Consider the following 22,048-nt stretch of genomic DNA (forward strand, 5'->3'; position numbering starts at 1 on the left):
TTGTGGTTCTGCTATGAACTCCCCCTTCCAGGCCCCTCTATGCACACTGCCTGTGTATTATTTAGATTAGGGCAGCTTCTCTCTTCTCTCTTATCTTTTACAAGCTGGATAAATCGTCCTCTGAGCTGGCTGGGCTTTCACATACTGAGGAAATTCAGACAAGGGCAAAGCTGTTTGCAGGAAGAAAAGAGCAGCCGGAAACTTCCGTGCATGAGAGATGCAGGGGGAAAGAAACACACAATGATCTCTTGAGATTCAAAAGGAAGGGTGTATACAGCCTGCTTGTGTATGAATGTATTTTCTATGTGTGGACATACTGTACATCAACCTACTTCCTGTTTTGGTGGCCATTTTGTTTGTTTATAAACAAACTTTTTAAAACTGTTTTTAACCACTTTTAATGCAGCGAGGAGCGGCGAAATTGTGACAGAGGGTAATAGGAGATGTCCCCTAACGCACTGGTATGTGTACTTTTGTGCGATTTTAACAATACAGATTCTCTTTAAAGCAGCAAGGACAGCCGTACTATCCCAGGGGAAAAAAATACATCTAAAGTTGAGAGAGAGAGAGAGAGAGAGAGAGAGAGAGAGAGAGAGAGAGAGAGAGAGAGAGAGAGAGGACTGTTCCAGGCATTTTCCATCTTTACTGCCTCTGACTGAAGCCAATCCTGATGTAATTTCCTTCCTTACTCTTTTTTTCTCCTGCCTGAAATGGTGTATATGTTACGGCAAGAATACGAAGTCTAGCCATTTTGGGTTCTGGCCGGTCAAAACTAGAAGTGGAATGAATAAATTCCTGGCAGTTCCGTTCTTCTTTTAAGGTTCTGGCTCCTCCCCCTGCCCACCTCCTATTGACTTCTGTCAGCCGGAGGGGGAGCCCTATGCAGCCAGAGTCGTTTGTCGCAGGGAAGCAGGGATTTGTGACGTTCTTCCTGAACAACTCAGGCTGCATAGCATGTGTGTCGTCCCCCCCCCCCCCCCCCCCCCCGCGGCTGACAGAAGTCAATAGGACGTGGGCAGGGAGAGGAACCAGAGCCTTAACAAAAGAACGGACTCCGGAGCTGCCAGGAATGTATTCGTTCCGGGCATTTGCCACAGTGGCACAGCCACTTCTAGTTTTGACCAGTCAGACTTTGGGTTCTGGCCGTAGCATATACATTGCCAGCTCTCCTCCCCACTGAGCTCAGTGATAACTACACTGTCATATCTAGCTTGCTTTGTAAACGCACGTGAGCACAGCATTTAGATTGTATTTCAGCAGCTTCTGCAGAGGGGTGATGTGTATTTCCCTTCTCAGCCTTGTGTCACACTGAACTGCCCTCAGCCAATCAGTGAGGAGCAGGGATCTGGAATGTGGGGGGAGAGAGATAACAAACTTCCCTCTCCCTGGCAATGTACCAGAATACAGTCAGGCTGACTGAGATTAGATTCATTACAGCAGACACAGTTATGATTATATTGGAATGCTTGCAATGCAGACTGCATGTAGACTACATAATGAACCCAGATCAGTGAGTAAATGGAATTTGATTTCTATGGCTGACAACCGATTTAACAGTAGGAAAGCTCCAATCACAATGTTGTACAGACAACTTTAATATCTGGAACTTCAGACATGGCACATGAGTTCCAGTGGTGTAGAGCTATGGGCCCCAGTGCAAGTTTCATATTGGGCCCCTCAAGCATTGTACACATTCATATGTAGCATAAATACCGGCCAAGGACAGCTACAGGTGTAAGTAGGGCAGGTCAACAGTTTGTAATGCGTTCCAACTGTTTAAGCACATGGAAAGGTGATCAGTGATCATTACCTGGATAGTGCCAGTGAAAAGCTATTACAGTGGTTGAAGGAAGATACCTGATAACCCCCTCTGGTCCAGGAGCCCTGGTGCAATCACTGCCTCTGCATCGTCTCTTTCTACACCACTACATGTCTATGCAAACAATGTGATTCCCTCATCTGACTGCTGCCTGGTCTGACTGCTGTCTGCAACCATTCAGCACCTACCTGTGGTCCAGGAGCCCTGGTGCAATCACAGCCTCTGCATCATCTCTTGCTACACTACTATATGCTGTCTACACAAACAATGTGATTCCCTCATTTAACTGCTGCCTGGTCTAACTGCTGTCTGCAACCGTTCAGCACCTACCTCTGGTCCAGGAGCCCTGGTGCAATCACAGCCTCTGCATTCCCTTTCTACACCACTACATGTCTATGCAAACAATGTGATTCCCTCATCTGACTGCTGCCTGGTCTGACTGCTGTCTGCAACCATTCAGCACCTACCTGTGGTCCAGGAGCCCTAGTGTAATCACTGCCTCTGCATCCCCTTTCTACACCACTACATGTCTATGCAAACAATGTGATTCCCTCATCTGACTGCTGCCTGGTCTGACTGCTGTCTGCAACCATTCAGCACCTACCTGTGGTCCAGGAGCCCTGGTGCAATCACTGCCTCTGCATCCCCTCTTTCTACACCACTACATGTCTATGCAAACAATGTGATTCCCTCATCTGACTGCTGCCTGGACTGACTGCTGTCTGCAACCATTCAGCACCTACATTTGGTCTTGGAGCACTGGTGCAATCACAGCCTCTGCACCCCCTCTTGCTACACCACAATATGCTGTCTACACAAACAATGTGATTCCCTCATCTGACTGCTGCCTGGTCTGACCGCTGTCTGCAACCATTCAGCACCTATCATGACTATAATGAGTGTATGGCCTGCTTAACAGCAGTTACTGAAATTGTTTTTTTTTTTAAGTGTAATTCTACTTTAACAAACTGTCAAAAACTAAAATAAACTTCTCTGGCGTTAGACTTCATTTTCCTGGGTTAAGTTTCACTTACTGCCAGAACAATAGAAATTGCTGTGGTATATTTCTTTTTACCCTTTATGTGAACGTTGTGCATCTCTGGTTGTTTACTAGAAGGAATGTTACATACTCACAGACAACCGGCTTTAAGGTGTTTTTTGGTTAAAAAAAAGGCAGTGTGCAATGTTTTAAACAAAGAGTCTGGAGCAGACACCAGAATGTAATTATATGGATAATTAAAATACACTGCAGCAATAACCATACTCATAGGCCTAATGAGAATTCCTTTCCTGTGGAGATCTTGCAAGAATCATTTGAATAGAGGGAACGATCCCCTTTCCACACCACTTGGCACAGCTCAGTGAGCAGCTAGGCGGCCCTGCCTGAGCACTGATGTACACAAACTCTATCACTTTAGCAAACCTTGTATTTCTGACACAATCAGCTGTTCATTACTACTATAAAGTATACTATGCTTGTGGAAAAAACAAGGCCTGTGTTCCATCTGTTATATATCAGAATTTAAGCTTGGTGTTTCCCTTCAGCCACGTCGGTGAACACGAGAACTTGGTGGAATGCATGGGAATAATTAGCATGGAAAATGGTGTGAAGAAGGATGAAGCTTCAGATGACACAAAATATAACTACTGCAAAAAACAATGTAACCACTCTAAACTAAGTATACCAATATAAGTACTGCAGCTGCGTAAAAAACAATGTAAGCACTATAAATCTAGTATACCAATATAACTACTGCAGCTATGCAAAAAACAACAATGTAACCACTATAAACTTTGTATACCAATACTGCTACTGCAGCTATGCAAAAAAACAATGTAACCACTATAAACTTAGTATACCAATACTGTTACTGCAGCTACGCAAAAAAACAACAATGTTACCACTATAAACCTAATTTACTAATATAACTACTGCAGCTACGCAAAAGACAACAATGTAACCACTATAAACCTAGTATCTCACGAATATTATAAATGCGAAAGTTTGGATGTTTGTTACTCAATCACGCAACAATGGCTGAACGGATTTGAATGAAATTTGGCACACACATAGTACATTACCTGGAATAACATATAGGATACTTTTTATCCCCACAACCAAAAAGTGGGCAGAGACAAATACAAATTTCACTGTGAAAATGTAAACTGCAGCCATTCTTGCACTGTTATTAGTTGGGTTCTCAAACGTTTGCACAGTTGGTCACTGGGTGACTGGGATTAATATTCAGAAAAGTGGGTGGAGCCTACAAAAGCCAATCAGAATTTACCTATTGATTTTAAAGGGGAATATTTAATTGCTGCCATTCTTGCACTGTTAATGGCACAAGCCTTTAAACCTGGTATAGTTGGTCATTGGGTGACTGGGGTTCAAATTCAGAAAAGGGGGTGGAGCCACAAACAGCAAATCAGATTTGTTGCATTTCAATGCAAATTATTGATGACAAAGACAAAGCTCACAAACTACAGTTGTGTTCAAAATTATTTAACCCCCACTGAAATTGAGTGTTTTGGCCAGTTTGACATTGGTTTTGATTATTTCAGTCATCTTGTTTACAATTAAATAAAAGAGGCACTTGTAAGTCAGACAAATATAACATAACATTTATAATGAAATAACCACAAATGTCTTTTCTGTGTTCACATCATTATCAGTTTTATTCAACCCCCAAGTGACATTCATTCTTAGTACTTAGTACAACATTGTTTTCTAGTTATAACAACTTTTAAACGTGAAGCATAGTTGACACACGTGTCTTGCAGCGATCTACGGGTATCTTAGCCCATTCTTCATGGGCAAAAGCCTCCAGTTCAGTCACATTCTGAGGCTTGCGTGCTGCAACTGCTTTCTTTAAGTCCCACCAGAGGTTCTCAATCGGATTTAAGTCTGGTGATTACGTTGGCCACTCCAACATGTTCCAGCCTTTAATCTGCAACCATGCTCTAGTGGACTTGGAGGTATGCTTGGGATCATTGTCCTGTTGAAAGGTCCAACGTCTCCCAAGCCTCAGGTTTGTGATAGACTGCAACACATTTTCATCCAATATCTCAAGGTACTGAAGAGAATTAATGGTACCTTGCACACGCTGAAGCTTCCCAGTACCCAGTACCTTCCCAGTACCTGCAGAAGCAAAATGCCAAAAAAGCCATGCTTCACAGTAGGCAAGGTGTTTTTTTCTTCATAGGCCTTGTTCTTTCTCCTCCAAACATAGCAATGATCCATGGGCCCAAACAGTTCTAATTTTGCTTCATCAGTCCACAGAACACTATCCCAAAACTTTTGTGGTAGTGCTCTGTGGACTGATGAAACAAAATTAGAACTGTTTGAGGCCCATGGATCAATGCTATGTTTGGAGGAGGAAGAACAAGGCCTATGAAAAAAAGAACACCTTGCCTACTGTGAAGCATGGCAGGGGGTCAATCATACTTTGGGGCTGTTTTGCTTCTGCAGGTACAGAGAAGCTTCAGTATCTGCAAGGTACCATGAATCCTCTTCCGTACCAGGAGATATTGGATGAAAATGTATTGCAGTCCATCACAAACCTGAGGCTTGGGAAATGTTGGACCTTTCAACAGGACAATGATCCCAAGCATACCTCCAAGTCCACTAGAGCATGGTTGCAGATTAAAGGCTGGAACATTTTGGAGTGGCCATCGCAGTCACCAGACTTAAATCCGATTGAGAACCTCTGGTGGGACTTAAAGAAAGCAGTTGCAGCACGCAAGCCTAAGAATGTGACTGAACTGGAGGCTTTTGTCCATGAAGAATGGGCTAAGATACCCGTAGATCACTGCAAGACACTTGTGTCAAGCTATGCTTCATGTTTAAAAGCTGTAATAACTGGAAAAGGATGTTGTACTAAGTACTAAGAATGAATGTCACTTGGGGGTTGAATAAAACTGATAATGATGTGAGCACAGAAAAGACATTTGTGGTTATTTCATTATAAATGTTATGTTATATTTGTCTGACTTACAAGTGCCTCTTTGATTTAATTGTAAACAAGATGACTGAAATGATCAAACTCAATGTCAAACTGGCCAAAACACCCCATTTCAGTGGGGGTTGAATAATTTTGAACACAACTGTGGGTCATTGAGTAATTGTGTGTAGAGTTAGAAAGAGTAGGCGGAGCCAACACCAGCTAAATACATACCTGGGCAATTCCGGGCCTTTAGCTATTATCAATATAACTACTTCAGCTACACAAAAATCAAAAAGACCATAAACCTAGTATACTAATATAACTAATGCAGCTATGCAAAAAAAAAAAAAAACAACAATGTAACCATTATAAACCTAGTATACCAATATAACTACCGCAGCTATGCAAAAAACAACAATAATGTAACCATTATATACCTACTATACCAAAATAACAATAATGTAACCATTATATACCTACTATACCAAAATAACTACTGCAGCTACGCAAAAAACAAGAACAATGTACCATTCCAGACAGCAATGTGGACATGTTTATGGGTGTGCCAACCACTAGCCTCAGCCTCATAGATCTGTGGCCAGCTTTATATCGAGTGAAAAACTCAAATGATAGGAAATAGGTCTAAAGTCAATCTGAAAGCATTCTCCTACAGCAATCAATTAGATCCATGTTTTTAAACTACCGATTTTTGTTCCTTATAACAGGTTTTAATCCTTGTGTCCATGTGGACTGTGGTCACTATCAGGCAGCACCATTTCTGTTCCATGCAGTTTGATAATTATGACTCAGCTTAGCAATTTTTATTTTATATAGATGTACATATTGTACACCACCTCCACACACTCTACCCACCTCCACACACGGTAACTGTACATATTTTCCAAAATATACAAAGCCCAACCTTACTGACTGTAAAAGGGCGTGTGGTGATACTGTGCACACCTCCACTCTAACAGCTTTCCACTGACTTCTGTGTGGTATAGAATTCTCTCTGCTTGCCTGCTACATCAGCCCATCCATGTGAGCACTGGGAGGTGGGAAAGCACAAGAGAAAGGAAGCACTCTTCACAACAGGATTATGGACACAGTCAGGTGAGATATATTATGCTTGGTACACACCATACAATTTTCCTTCAGATAGACTGGTCAAATCGATTATTTCCGACAGGTCAAATCTAATTTCTGATCGTTTTTCAGATTTTCTGTTCACTTCTATACAAAATGGATCAGAAAAACAATCGGAAATCAGATGAGACTTGTCAGAAATAATCATTTAGACCCGTCTATCTGACAGGAAATTGCATGGTGTGTACCAAGCAGGCTCTGACATGCTCAAAGCCTTGGCAGAGTTCTATCAAGCGTGAATATGCACCTTTACTCTTTAAAGAGACTCCGTAACAAAAATTGCATCCTGTTTTTTATCATCCTACAATTTCCAAAAGCTATTCTAATGTGTTTTGGCTTACTGCAGCACTTTCTACTATCACCATCTCTGTAATAAATCAACTTATCTCTCTCTTGTCAGACTTGTCAGCCTGTGTCTGGAAGGCTGCCAAGTTCTTCAGTGTTGTGGTTCTGTGATGCATCTCCCCCCTCCAGGCCCCTCTATGCACACTGCCTGTGTGTTATTTAGATTAGAGCAGCTTCTCTCTGCTCTATTATCTTTTACAAGCTGGATAAATCCTCCTCTGAGCTGGCTGGGCTTTCACATACTGAGGAATTACATACAGGCACAGCTGTCTGCACTCTGCAGGAAGAAACAGCCTGACACTTCAGTGGAAGATAGCTGCAGGGGGAAAGACACACACACATGATCTCTTGAGATTCAAAAGGAAGGGTGTATACAGCCTGCTTGTGTATGGATGTATTTTCTATGTGTGGACATACTGTACATCAACCTACTTCCTGTTTGGGTGGCCATTTTGTTCGTTTATAAACAAACTTTTAAAAACTGTTTTTAACCACTTTTAATGCGGCGGGGAGCGGCGAAATTGTGACAGAGGGTAATAGGAGATGTGCCCTAACGCACTGGTATGTTTACTTTTGTGCGATTTTAACAATACAGATTCTCTTTAAAGTGGGCCTGGACAAGAGAAGGTGGTTATATAGGGGGTGTCACTTGGAGGTAAGATAGTTCACAGAAATACTTAACATAATCTCTCCGAATCAGTGAGGTCTCATTTTATCCACAGCCATGGTGATCACCAGCAGGGCAGTTCTTTGCCTTTTTTACTCCACTGTACTTTTTCCACTCAATTTATCCAACACCCACTCCACCCCAAAATCCTCTCGCAGGATCCTAAAATTCAGGGCTCATGTGGCTCCAGCCTCAAATCAGACAGCCTTGGCTCTCCAAAGCACAGCACTGTGACTGCACTGTCCTGGCAATGTCCTGTACCTGAACTACAACCCCTTTCCACAGGCAATAAGAGGCAGGCTAGTCACAAACCATCCAACATCTCAATGAAACACATCCCAAAAGCCCCAGTGTAGTTCCCTCCCTGACTGCATTTGTGGAACTTCCAATCAGATGTAGCTCCTGCTACTGGTTGAAACAGAGGAGGGAAGTTAGTGGCTTCAAGGCAGATGGTGGTTGGTTTAAGGGCTACGCCCCAGACCCAGCTAAGAGCCTCAGTGTGGCGTCATCACTGAAACCTTAGGGGTAGTAATGAGCCTACAGGGCAGTTATGAAGAGGGGAAGGCCCTCCTTAGTCCTTAGGTGTGTATGTGTGTGTGTGTTTGGGGCGGGGGGGATAAGGAATGTATTAAATATTCCTTACCCTGTAAGAACTTTCCCTAACCTTATGTACAGACACTATGACTTTGAGTTTGCATCTGCTTTATTAGACATTAACCACAAAGGGACTCATTTATAAACCTCTGGGCAATAGGAAGTAGTACTGTATTTGCATTTCCAATAAGGAAACAATCAGATTCAATTTTAAATACATTTCAAAATATTTCAGGCACTTATAACTGAGATCTAATGTATTATTCTCTTAGCAAAATTAGATATTTCTAACATAATTTTGCATTACTTCAGTGTTATTATTTTGTCAAATGAATTACATTACAAAAAACAGTAAAGAGACAAATTAGCTCTTTGATTTCAGCAACAGACTTCGTAAGAGCCCAAAATAGTTTAAAAAAATTATCCAAGTGTATAAAACACATAGAAACATCCCCAAAAAATATCCTTTAAATGGTACACCACCCCTAGACTTCTAGCTAGTGTCTCCAGAAAATATTCCCCACTATGCTGTGAACCTGTTGGCTACCACATCTACCACATTGTGTGGGAGTGTACCAAGATTCAAGATATATGAGCAATGGTAGGTCAACTAATAGCAACCATTATACAAGATACCTTTAACCTGTCTCCATAGTTTGCATTATTTCTTTTTGGCTTAAACAATATTCCTCTTCAATATAGGAAGACAGTTGCTCACCTTATATGCTCTACCAGGCAACTGATCTTAGCTAACTGGCTAAGGGCACGTTTCCACTAGGAGCGGTGCGATGCGGCTACATAGCCGCATCGCACCGCAGGTGTGCTGAAACACATGCATGGCAATGGAAGAGTTTCCACTGCGTGCATGTTGTGCGGAGCGATCCGAGAATCTGCAGCATGCTACAGATTTTCGCACGCCCGCATCCTCCTGCAGCCGCGTCCCATCTCCTCCATTCACTTCCGCATTGGGAGATGCGGAAGTGATGCGGCCGGCGGCAGAAGTGATGCGATGCGGCTAGGTAGCCGCATTCGCATCACTTACTAGTGGAAACCGGCCCTAACAGAGCACATCCTCACGGTCTATAACATAATCCACATGACCCAATGCAACCTAGAAATGGAAAGACAATTATTGCCTACAAATAGCCTTATCCACAAGTGCACAGAAATCGACCCACCTTGGAAACTTATTCTAGAATCCATAGATAAGTCCCTAAGGTCTCGTTCACACTACAAGAGCTTTTTAAGTGCAAGAGATTTTAAAAGCTCTTGCTAATGCAATGCTATGGGCAATTTTTACAAAACGACATCGCTCCAGTGAGAACACACACATAGCATTATATTAGCAAGAGCTTTTCAAATTACAAAGCGCTTAGAAAAGCTCTTGTAGTGTGAACAAGCCCTCAGGGCTGGAACCCACTAGAGTGATTTTTTGAGCGTTTAGGGAGCGTGATAAATCGCTAGCGATTTCCCTAAGCGCTCTGCCAATGTAAATGGATGGTGCAAATTCCACAGAAGCGATTGCGATTAGCAAAATCGCAAATGCAGGACATGCAGCATTTTGTTAGCATTTGCACTTCAATGTAAAGTATATAATCGCTCATCAAAACCTGCACGGATCGATTTTGCTAGCGTTTTGAAGTTACTGCACACTGTAACAAAATTAAAATGAATTGAAAGGACCAATCAGACTTTAAAACGCTAATCGCTAATCGCTACACAACCGCTGGCAAATTGATACACTTTTTAAAATCGCTACCTAAAACGCTCAGGAAATCGCTTACAAACTGCTCATACAAAACGCTCGCGATTGCGATTAGCGATAGCGTTTTGTAGTGGGTTCCAGGCCAGGGTGGTACATTAACAATCGGTATAAATCTTGGATATATATAGCATATAACATAACATGGTATGATCTACCCCCCTCCCCCCCTCTCTCTTCTCTGATCACCCTCTGCTATGGAAATTCACAGTCTTTTGAACGCTCTGCCAATGGTTTATTTCACTTTCATACCAATTTATACTCTTTATTTAAGAGGCTTTATCAGTTGTCGTTTAAATTTATACCTCCGGAAAAAAAAATGTACTAATGTGAAAGTTATTATAAGAAAAGGTATGCATACTGTATACTGTAAGTTTGGTTTTGGATTACTCAGTATTCAGTGTACTAAATTGTACTGGCATTTGTTAATAATTTGGAAAAGATCCCAAACTCCTCAAAATTCAGTGTGTTAAACACAATGCCAAATTGAATTGTATTTGTTAAAATTAAATAAAACTCTATTGATAAAAAAAACAGTAAAGAAAAAATCTGATAAGACGCCTGAGTAAAAAAATACAGAAAATACAGCTGAAGATAAAGAAAGAGATCCGATACAAGCAGTTCATTGGCTATGTTATATCATCTTTTATGGCCTATAAAACATTTATACTCAACTGTTGGCCCCCAGAGAAAATTGGGCTAGCCTAAACTATACATCTGTATAGGCAATCTTGCCAGTCAACCATAAATGATGCTCCTTTTATATAGCTGTCACTTGAATTATATTGCCCATCTCCTGCTGGCTACTGAGGGTCACATTGTAGGGATGCTAAAAGAAACCAGTGTGCCTTCAAGATATTCATAAGATGGTCTATATTGTTATCTCCTGCAGTTAATGCATGCAACTATGGTGTTGGCAATGCATGCAAATAACTGCCTGTGACATTATTTCTCAGGCATTGAAATGGTCAATCCATGCAAAAGTGAGATACCTTCTAGTTATATAGCCTATATTCCAGGAACTAGTATGACAACAATTAACTGGCTGCTGCTACCGGCTTTGTTCTTGTCCCCCCAATTACTACTCCCCCCTTTCCCACTAAGTGGTTAAAATCTGGAGCATCTACCAAAGCCAGTGATGTTATGTCTTGGAGAGGTGCAGGCATTCATTCCTGCTAATCTGTCACTGGTCCTTAGCTTCAGCAATCACACAATCATCACGTTAACTGGTGTAAACAAGCCTCCCTGCTGTGTTCTGTCCTGTGGGTCAGTACAAACTGCTTCTGTGAGTTCTGTACTGTGGTGCGCTTCTAGAGATATCTGCCTGTTATTCAAAAGAGAAAGTGTCAGAAAACACGTGAGATTGGTCAGATTAACACAGTCGTCCACAGCCATTCTTAAAATTACACTTACACCAAATTATTATTACCACCATCTTTGGTGCTGTACACTAAATATTGAACAAGTTACAGCTATGTAGAGAAAGCTGCTCAGCTAAGGTTTGGGCTTCAGACTGATAAGACACAGGATTAAAGGGCGCATTGACAGACCTTTCTCTCGTGTATTGTATTAAAACACTGGAGGACTATACTATCCTATATTTTGCCCACCTAAAATGTTGAGAGTTTGAATTAAGTGTGTGGAAAGCAAAAGATTGCGTTCCATAACATTTTAGTAAGGGAGCTTTTGGACCATTGTAGCCCCTTACACACTCCAATGAGTTCTGGTTCACCGTGAGCTTGCTGGTTAGTCTGTAATTAAGTTTGTCAAACTAATATACACACCTGGTTTAAAATGGACTGACCAAAATAAGGCACTTTATGAAGAGTTATTGTGCCTTCTCATTCACACCTGTGACATTTTTTATTATTTAGAAGCTCTCATATTTAGTAGAAAAGCTAATTTAATAGGTATCCCTTTCAAAGTGACCGCTGACAGGGCAATTTGATCTCATATTGGATGACCATGCACGGTTGCTTTTAAATGTCACCCTTCTACGGGTTACTGTACAAAGCAGTGTGTGCAGAATCTCCTCACAAGTCATGACTAATTTACTTACGGAAAATGATATAGATGGGGAAAGAACAATGGAGCTTCCAATTATGAAATTCCATTTATTTTCAGAAGAGAAAAATTACATTATGTTAAAATTACATGCTGCGTAAATCAAATCTTGTCACAGGCATTTCTGAAATACTGTTCAAATGTGTGAAGGCAAAGCAAGACTAAATACTTCTTGTTGAAACCAAGACTTCCTCTCACGCTCAGACACAAATGTTAGCAGGATGGTCATAATCTCAAAAATCTTTCTTTCTAAAATACTTTATGCTATATGTACTCTTCAGAGGTGTAAAAACTGCACTGAGAAGCAGGATTATCATTATTTCGCAGTATTGTTTCATACTTTAAAGCTCAACTACAAGGAGACAGTTACGTACAGCATATATGTGAAGGATTCTACCAGCCAAACGGTTGTCCTGTCCATCATATCCTCTGATTCAAAGAGCCATGTGAAAAAGTATAGCCAGCACAGACACCTCTGTGCCCACATCTTTATTGTTAATATATGTGTTGATTCATAGACCCTCATACAGCTTATCCACTGATCTATACTCATGTGACAATGTCAACCAGGAAGTGTGTGTTCTTGAGAGAAACCAAAGTATGGTGCCTGCGTGTAGTATATCCCCACACCACCACCTAAACCTACCCACATTTAGCCGCCTGGAGGCCACCTGCAGCGAAGAATGTAAATTTGTGGCAAAAGCAGGTACATTTTAAGATCCCTCTGCGCCCACTATGTAATACCGTTATGGCAGTATTTCTTCCAACGCCCTCTTTTCCTGTTTCGGCCTCGAATGCCCGAACTGTTTCTCATATGTATTTGTGCCTAATTTTGTTACTTGGTGCCGCATACTACCTAATTATGTTGTGTGGGTGGAGGGAGTTAACTTGCCCAATTTTGCTGTTTAGGTGAATGCTCTGCCTAATTATGCAGTTAATTGGGGCACTTTGACTAATTATGTTTTTGTGTACCCACTATACACAATGGTAACATGCAAAGATAAACAAATATCTATTTTCTATAGCTAACTTCCTGCATAATTAAAAGAAAGCTTTAGCCAGAATGTAGATACTTATACTTCACATGTGTTATGAACAAATGAGCAGAAAAAGACATATGAAGTGTTTTAACTGAGACAGAGACAATGTCACCTAGTGAACATAAATAACAGCTGTAAGCTGCTTTCCCATCAGTGCTGGTGCTGGGCCTGATCACAGGAGTGCATTGCAAGCTGTTTAGGGTTACTTGTCATCAATCTACTAGCTAAAAGCCCTCCAGACATACACTCTTGTAGGAAAGCATTATTTATGTCTCCTGGCCAATATTATGAGTTGGTCACTGACTATTCTGAACTACAGGACAACTTGCTAGAGTTTTCGAGATAACAATCGATTATTTAATAGTATAAAGAAAAAAACATAAAGGGATGGACATGCTGCCCATAGATCAACTGATAGCCACAAACAATGTAACCAATTTGAGCATTATTTGTAGCAATTAAAGGGAGCCTGGACAGAGAGGAATATGAAGGCTCCCATCCTCATTCCCTTATAGACAATGCCTGTTGCCTGGCTGCCATGCTGAGCTTCTGCCTTTAGTTGCTTTTGAGTCATACACCTGCAACAAGCATGCAGCCAGTGGAGACAGAGCAGAGTCAAAGGATCTGATCTGCATGTTCATTCTGGGCCAGAGACTTTTAAAGCAGGATTAAACTCTGATATAATATTCAATAAAACATGTTTTCCTATTTTTTATTACTTTTATTACTCACACAGTTATATTTGCTTTTGTGCACAAATATTATTGTCCATTTACAAATTACAAGTTCCCAAAGAACAGTTTATCTGCACTGAATGCTGTCATTGCATTTTATTGCACAGCTGCTGTATTTATATATTTTAATGTACCCAGTGAGAGTTCTCTGCTGTTTTTACCTTCCGCTATCTGTGCAAGCTGATATACCACAGAGCAATGTTTACAAATAGTAGCTGTATAGCTGCTAAGCTAACATAAACAAGGTAATGTTATCACTTGAGTTTGGATCTAAAAGGTCTGTACACACCTTTGACCAATGTTGCCCATCAGGAATCAGGACCTTGGGCAACATCACTGTGTAGCTGATAATGCACTGTGTTGCTATGCGGGGGGACAAGGGAGAGCCGAGGATTGGTGTAAACAATGGGATGGATGTCACTGGGGGTGAGTAGATCCAACCGGTGGATCGCTTGCAGGTTGGGTGTCACTGGCTGCCGTACACACACCTATCTGCTGCCTCAGCAGACTTAATTCAGGCGTGTATACAGGCCTTAACTTCTCTAACTTCGACAGTAAGCCTACCACTGAAGAACAAAGTGATGTGTTTAACTGTTTTAATGCTGTTCTGCTACTTTTTTTTCTGGTAGTAAGTTTAATGATCCGTGATAAACTTTTACTCATTGCATAATTGTGTTCCTTTAATATAGTTTATAGGGCATTCCTCAAGCCAAATACTTTTTTTTTTGTTTTGTTTTAATACTCGAATTCCCTATAAACTAAACAAGCCTCGCCCACAGCTTTTTCACAGTGCATTGGCACTGTAGCAAGGGCTTATGGGAGCTTAGTCTGGGCAGGAGGAGAAGGAGGTTACTAGCCAGAGATTTCAGAGGCAGAGGGGAGGAGGGAGGAGGAGAGGGGACTGAATTTACACACAGGCAAGCTGATAGCATCTCCAGTCCTCAGCCTGTGAAAATGTGACAAACAGAACATGGCTGCCCTCATTGTATCACAGGAATAAATAATCATAAACGTTTGAAGCTGTCTGCAGCTAGATTTACTGTGTAAACTATCTAAAAAGACAAGTTACTTGTTATAGTTAGTTTTTCATCTCGGATCTACTTTAAGGCTGTAAATAATTTTTTAGAGCCAAGAGCTGAAGTTCTGGTACAAAAACAGATACTTGGCTAAAAAGAGGAAAGCCTCAGGATCCTATTGAGGATCCTGCTACCCCAAACCCACCTCCCTCCGCCCCCTTGCTGAGTGCAGACCCCCAGAAGTATGCTGACAAGGCATAGTCGCCAATCTTATTGGGCCCGCGCTCCTCTTCTGGCATCATCGCAGCCATGCAGTAGCTGTGCAAGCACATCCTTGCATGCCCAATAAGCCGTAGCGCTACTGCTCATGTGCGGCCGTGCTCAGAGGATGTGAAGGGAGTCCCAATGTGGAGGGGAGCTCTTTCTGAACCTGAGCTTTGGCGCAGGTTCCCTATAGAATATTAGAGGCAGAGCATCAGCACAGAAGTCAGACACCTGGCATTGTTTATTTGAGAATGAAGATGGCAGCCTCTGTATTCCTCTCACTTCGGGTTTCCTTTAAATATGAGAACTGTATGAGTAATGGCGTAGTCCCCTATTCACCTTAACTATCAATAACAGGTGAATAAGAGCCTTCCATTTTCTGATCCCATGAAATCAATTGATCTCAGTGGATCTCATTGGGGGGGGGGGGGGGGAGGGGAGCCATTGGGACAGAGAAATATTGAAAAATACTGCTCACACTAATTGTGAGTTGAGGGGCAGAGTAGTGCTTGTGTATCGCATTGAGTAGTACGAAAACATTTGGTAAACTAACACTGAAATGAGGAAAATGATGGTAATTCCAATGCCCCAGTTAATCATTCATTTGGGGAGTACTGATTAGTGTGGTGGGCCTGTATCAAATTCTGTGGGTCCAGCGTTATCTATTGCATTCAATTTGATTCCATAATCAAACAGGTCAGTGTTGTCAAAATAATGAGAAATGGTTCCTCACTGGTTGCTATGACCTACTGAGTTCTACTCTCTGCACAGTACTCTTACACCTGTCATACACCTGGCTGAGGCTGAACTCTGACAAAACAGAGGTGTTGGTGGAAGGCAGGCCACACATGATGGATAAAGTTCAAAATGCTCCCCACCTCAAACTAGCAATTGGGGGAGATACTGTACAGTATAAAGACTCTGTGCGAAACCTTGAGGTGATCCTGGATGGAAAGCTAACACTCAGACAGCACGTATCAGTTGTCGTCAAGTTTTTTTTCTTCCATCTGAGAAATATAGCGAGACTCAAACACCTTATCCCAGCTGAAGACCTACCTGCCCTGGTTCATGCATTTGTATCCTCCCCTGGACTACTGCAACGCCCTGTTCCTTGGATCCCCAGATAAGGTTCTGCGTCCCTTACAACTAGTACAGAATGCCACAGCTCACACATCACACCAGTACTGCAAACTCTTCACTGGTTACCAGTAAAATGGAGAATCCATTTTAAGATCTGCCTGCTGACATTCAATGCTCTAACCACATGGGACCCAAATACATAGCGGAGCTATTGGAACTTTATGCCACTCCATGCACCCTCCGCTCTGCGAGTAAGATGAATCCAGTTATATCCAGGACACACAAAAAACATTTGGTGCTCGGGCCTTTTCCTATGCAGCCCCTACTCTATGGAAGAGAAAAAGAGAGAACACCAAGAGCCCAATATAGTGTAGTATGTACTGGTAAGGTATAATTGATAGAGTAATAATATTAATTTAATACTCACAAACCAGGGTTACCAAGTAGGCAACCACTGTCAAAGCAGGTGGGGAGATTGTCCTGACCCCACTCAGGATTAAAAAGTCGCTCTCTGTAGTTGGAGAAGGAAGGGTACAACCCTCCACCAAGGGTGGACTTGATGTAGATAATAGGATAACAGAGGCGCCAATAGGATAAAAAACACTAAAAGAACTTAAAAACCCATCTTGGCAATAGAGGAGGCAGTGGTGGACTCACCCCCTCCAAGCAGAACACACGACTGTGGATTTTCAGTCAAAACAATTTTATTGGATACTCCAAATAAAGTGCAACGCGTTTCACGGGATACAAACCCGCTTCATCAGGCAATAACAGAGGCGCTCAGTGTTGATGATACTGGCAGATGCTGTTTACTCCTATCTGTTATTGCCTGACTCCTCTATTACCAAGATGGGTTAATAAGTTCTTTTAGTGTTTTTTATCCTATTGGCGCCTCTGTTATCCTATTACCTACTCTATGGAACTCGCTTCAACAGTCAGTGCGAGAGGTTCCTTCTCTTGACAACTTTAAGTAAAGGCTAAAAATCCACCTCATTTTCCGAACCTTTGAGACTGCATAACGAAGGGTCACAGCGCTTGGAGTCCCCAGGGAGAAAAGCGCTATAAAAATATTATTATTATTATTATACACTAGCTAGTGGTGTAGCAATAGGTGTTGCAATGGGGCCTAGCACACTTACCACATTGCATTCCGTTGTGCCAGAAGTTTCCAAATTAGTGCCGAGCTGACCGAAGTCAACAGCACGTTGGACTTCCACGGCAGTGGAAGTAATGTAAGTCAATGGGCGATGCATACCTCTTAAAAAGGTCGACGGTAGCGTGGAGGCGCGCATGGGCCGAACATGGGAATACAACGGGAATCTCAGTGACGTACTTCTTGTCCAGTAGGGAGTACGTAACTGGGGGAGGGGCGTGCGGGGGGCGGGGCTATGCATATGATCATGTTGGCGTACTCTGCCACAGGGTCATATGTTTGTGATTTTGTGCGTTGCAGTGGGGGCGGGGCATCGCACCGCAACGCACACCTCAAGTGTAAAACCGGCTTGCAATAACAGCCTGAAAGAAGTTTGACCCCTTTCATTCTATAAGTCTAAAAAAGAAATAAACACTAATGCAAGTTGGACTTTGGTTATTTTTTTTTTTTTAACGTGACAAAACTACAAACAGAATATAAGCAGGAACAGTTAGCATTGAATGTCAGCTAATCAAACGCAGTTACCCATGGCAATACATGACAAGATCATTTTCAGCAGATTAATGCAGTCAAATTAATGAAATGCCAAAACCAGCCAGTTGATGTGGGTGACAGCACAGGCTTACTCTTTGCACCCTCTTATTACATCCTAAAATCTCTAAATCCAAAGGAACTCTCTACAACAGCTTCTATATTCCCATAAATCGCGCTCAGTACTTTCAACCACAGAGCACCCCTCCCAGAAGACAGCAAATTACTTACAGCAACTGAGAGATCAAACAAATAACTCCCCATGGAAAACAAGATCAATGTAAAACTGATGCACAGTAGTTACATCACTGCTAATGTCAGCAGCTAGTCTAGTGAAAAGTGCCCAGCAACAGAGCCCCGGATTGAAGATGCACATACAGCAGAGAGTAGCCTCACATTTACACAATAAGCAAGCCATTCAGCCCTTCAGCATGAATTACCACAACTACATGTAGAACACATGATGGTGTTCAGGACAAGAAACAATGGTTTTTTTCCTAGGTTAGATGAACATCATTTTTTTTCTTTTTCTATATAATTACTCTTATAATTGATTAGTATAAAATGACAACATTGTCTGCAGGCAAGGCCAGATTAGAATTTTCCAGCGCCCAAGGCCCAATATGACTGTCTCACTGCACACCAGGAAGTAAGGAAGATGCACGGAGCTCTGGAATTCAGGCTGTGTGTACAGATAAGCCCACCCCAACTTTTTTTGACCCTGCAGTTTAGCGGCTCACCTATTCCGACGCACGCTCCTTGATATGTCCGTGGCTCCAGTCACACCCATTTTCTCCCTTGCAGGGGGGCCTCTCCTCCATGACTGAGCGCCTGCTATATGTAATAACATGTGCTGGGTTTATGGAGGAGAGGCACCCCCGCAAGTTTGAAGACCTTGAACAGGCACGCCTGTAAGGGAGACCAGGGGGTGCCAAGTGGGGTATCGAGTGAATTTTACAGACCCTGATGCCTCTTAGGGAGTGGAGGGGGGTTCTGTCAGGGGATCACTAGTTTGTTTTGGTACAGGGGCCCCATTGTGCCTAGAACCTGCCCTGAGCATGCTGTGCGCTATCACCTATGGTGCAAGTGTCCATGGACTGTATGCGTCACCTTGTGCCGGCAATGTGTGATGCGACATTTCATCACCTATTATTCAGGATGCACAACAGTTGTGAATACAGTTTTATAAATCTGACCCTTCTATTTCATTACATTTTTAAAAACAGCAAAATAAATGTGTTATCAAATAAGGATACAGAACGATCTTTCAAGACATCTTATCAATTATGCCACTTAAACTCATCAAACCCTGTAGTAACAATGCTGCTTAAAGTAAAGGCTGGCACACACTTGAAATATTTTTCACCAGAAATGATCATTAGGGATGGTCTCAGGCAGTGGATTTGTAAAGAGCGCCATAAAGCCACACTGTCTGTCAAGCAGCATGTACTGTTCCATGAAGAGGAGGGGGGGGGGGGGCACCTGAACTTTCCATCCAAAATGATCAGAAGTGCTTGTTTCAGCCAAGGAAAATTTAAAGTGTGCATGGGGCATTTGTGACAGGACACTTTAAGGAGAAAGGCAGGGCCAGATATACAATTCAGAAGCCCATAGGCACAAACATTCTGGTGCCCTAAACTCCACCACTGAACACCGGTCACACCCCCAATAGAACTAATCCCTTCCTTATGTCACTAACTGTCCTCAGAATCTTACATTCTAATCACTGTCTCATATCATCCTCAGTGATGTGAGACAAGGATTAGGGTGTAAGTGCCTGAGTTCAGTGATGTGAGGCAGGGATTAGACTGTTAGCTCCTGAGGTCAGTGATCTGAGGAGAGGGGCTGCCTCTCTCACATAAGGCATCTGTAGGCTCGTGCCTTAAGTGCCTTATGGAAAATGTGGCCTTGGTGAAAGGCCTTAATGACTTGTCTTTCACCTAAATCAGTGACCGCAGTCAGGCACTGCAGGTCGTATTGTAAGCATCCTGACAGCGGCTGTGAGTTGTGTGACTTGCTCCTCTAAAATCACTGGAGAAGACTAAGCTGAGTCAGCATACAGCTGTAGTTGGGATGCTTACAGTGCATCCTACATTGGCTCACCAAAAGCAGGGCTGTAGTGACATATACTGTGTAATGTGATACATTATGTCACACAGTCTTTTTCCCCAGAGCACTCTAGGAAACCAGGGCCCATATGCAATTTACTTTTTCTCCTGTGTTTTCTCCTAAGAGATAATTTTCCATCTTCTATTTAAAATAACTTTCTAGCACATTTCAACTGAAAGAGTAATAAAAAGTAATTGAAAAAATGCTATCAAAAATATTTACAGTGTTTTACCGCTTTTGATGGCTTAAAGGTAACCTTAAGTCAAAAATAAAAAATGAGTTTTACTCACCTGGGGCTTCCCTCACCCCCCTGCAGCTGATCGGTGCCCACGTAGAGTTGCTCTGATGCAAGGAAGGCCGCAATAGCAGTATAGGGGGTGCTATTGTAGCTGGGAATGCGAAGAATCACTCGCGTTCCCAGCCTGACGGCCGGTGACAGCGAAACTGGAAGTAGCCGCCGGCGGGTCCAAGAGGATCGGAGCGACTCTACGTAGGCACCGATCAGCTGCAGGGGGCTGAGGGAAGCCCCAGGTGAGTAAAACTCATTTTTTATTTTTGACTAAAAGGTTCACTTTAAAAGGCATTTTATTGACAAGTTAAAAAATATCACCTATGAGAAAACTTGGGCCCATGTGCAATTTACTTTTTCTGCTAAGTTTTCTCATAGGTGATATTTTCACACTTTGTAATAAAATGCCCTTTAAGCCACCAGAAAGCAAGAAAGCATTCAAAATAAATTTGATAGCACATTTTCACCAACTCCTGGGTACTTTTTCAATTGTAAAATGCTGAAAAAATATTTTAAAGAGAGGATGAAAGTTATCTCCTAGGCGACAACTCAGGTGAAAAAGTTAATTGCATATGGGCCCAGCTGTTGTTTCTGCTCACTTCACAACAAACAAATATACCGTTAATCATCGCTTGCTGCAGGTCACATGTTGTACACAATAACTTATTGTAAAGCTGATTGATATGATCATCCAAATTCACTGTGAATAAACAAATTCTAAAGCAAGATCACTGTCTCACAAGGAAATGACTGTGGCGGAAAAAGAATCTCTTCATTTTGCTAGGACAGGATCAGAGGAGCTGCTTTCTTTATTATTAGAGGAAAAAGAAATTAAATCAAGTCAAATGAGTAAGCAGAGGTAAGGGGAATAGAAAACAGGAACCAAAAGGAAAAAAAGACAAGTCATGAAGGGATATAGCGGTTCTGCTGCCATTTGGCAAGAACACTGCAGATTCTGAATGTGACATTCCTAATTAGACTCTTCATGAACAAGAACGTCTAAGACAAACAATGGGCACAATTAGGAACCCAGGAAGGCTGAACTGAGACATTTCAGACAGAATGAAGAAAGGGATTAAGCACAAGGTGCTGATAGCATGAGGTGAAGTTTACCTAGTGACAGCAGGAGTCAGCTGCTTTGAGTGACATTTCTTGCACAGAAAATGAGTTTTCAGCATTGAAGGGTCAAAAGGGTGTTATCTTTCTGTCCACCTTCTTTATTGTAGCCATTTGGTGCTATTCCTAAACTCTTCTTCAGGAATAGCCTGTGCCTAGTAGTCAGTGCTAGTACACTAATTATGGGGCTGGAGGAGGACTAATGTCTTTTACACCTGCTTCTCTACAGCGGGTGTTTCTAATTCACTTTCCATGTCTTGCTCAAGACATCTCATGTTTTTGCCAAAAGTAAAAGGGAAAAAAAGTTTGTGCAGCACAGCGGCCAGTCAGGTTGTGGGAGTGTTTCTGTGGTGAGATGTCCAGCTGTCTGCAGCA

At 42.1% G+C, this 22,048-nt stretch overlaps 1 protein-coding gene across 4 annotated transcripts in view; it reads right to left on the reverse strand.

The window, feature by feature from the left end:
- The window catches only part of MEGF10 (multiple EGF like domains 10), a 156,607-nt gene that overhangs the window by 128,245 nt on the left and 6,314 nt on the right, over positions 1-22,048 (reverse strand). Inside the window, exon 1 of one of the 4 annotated variants that reach the window (XM_068246759.1) lies at positions 2,008-2,077. The exons of the other annotated variants lie outside the window; for them this stretch is intronic. The gene's annotated coding sequence lies outside the window, so the exon portion shown is untranslated. Of the gene's footprint in view, positions 1-2,007; positions 2,078-22,048 lie in introns of those variants that run through there. 4 annotated transcript variants of the gene reach the window in all.

The sequence above is a fragment of the Hyperolius riggenbachi genome, chromosome 1, assembly GCF_040937935.1.
Source record: "Hyperolius riggenbachi isolate aHypRig1 chromosome 1, aHypRig1.pri, whole genome shotgun sequence".
Classification (NCBI taxonomy): domain Eukaryota; kingdom Metazoa; phylum Chordata; class Amphibia; order Anura; family Hyperoliidae; genus Hyperolius; species Hyperolius riggenbachi.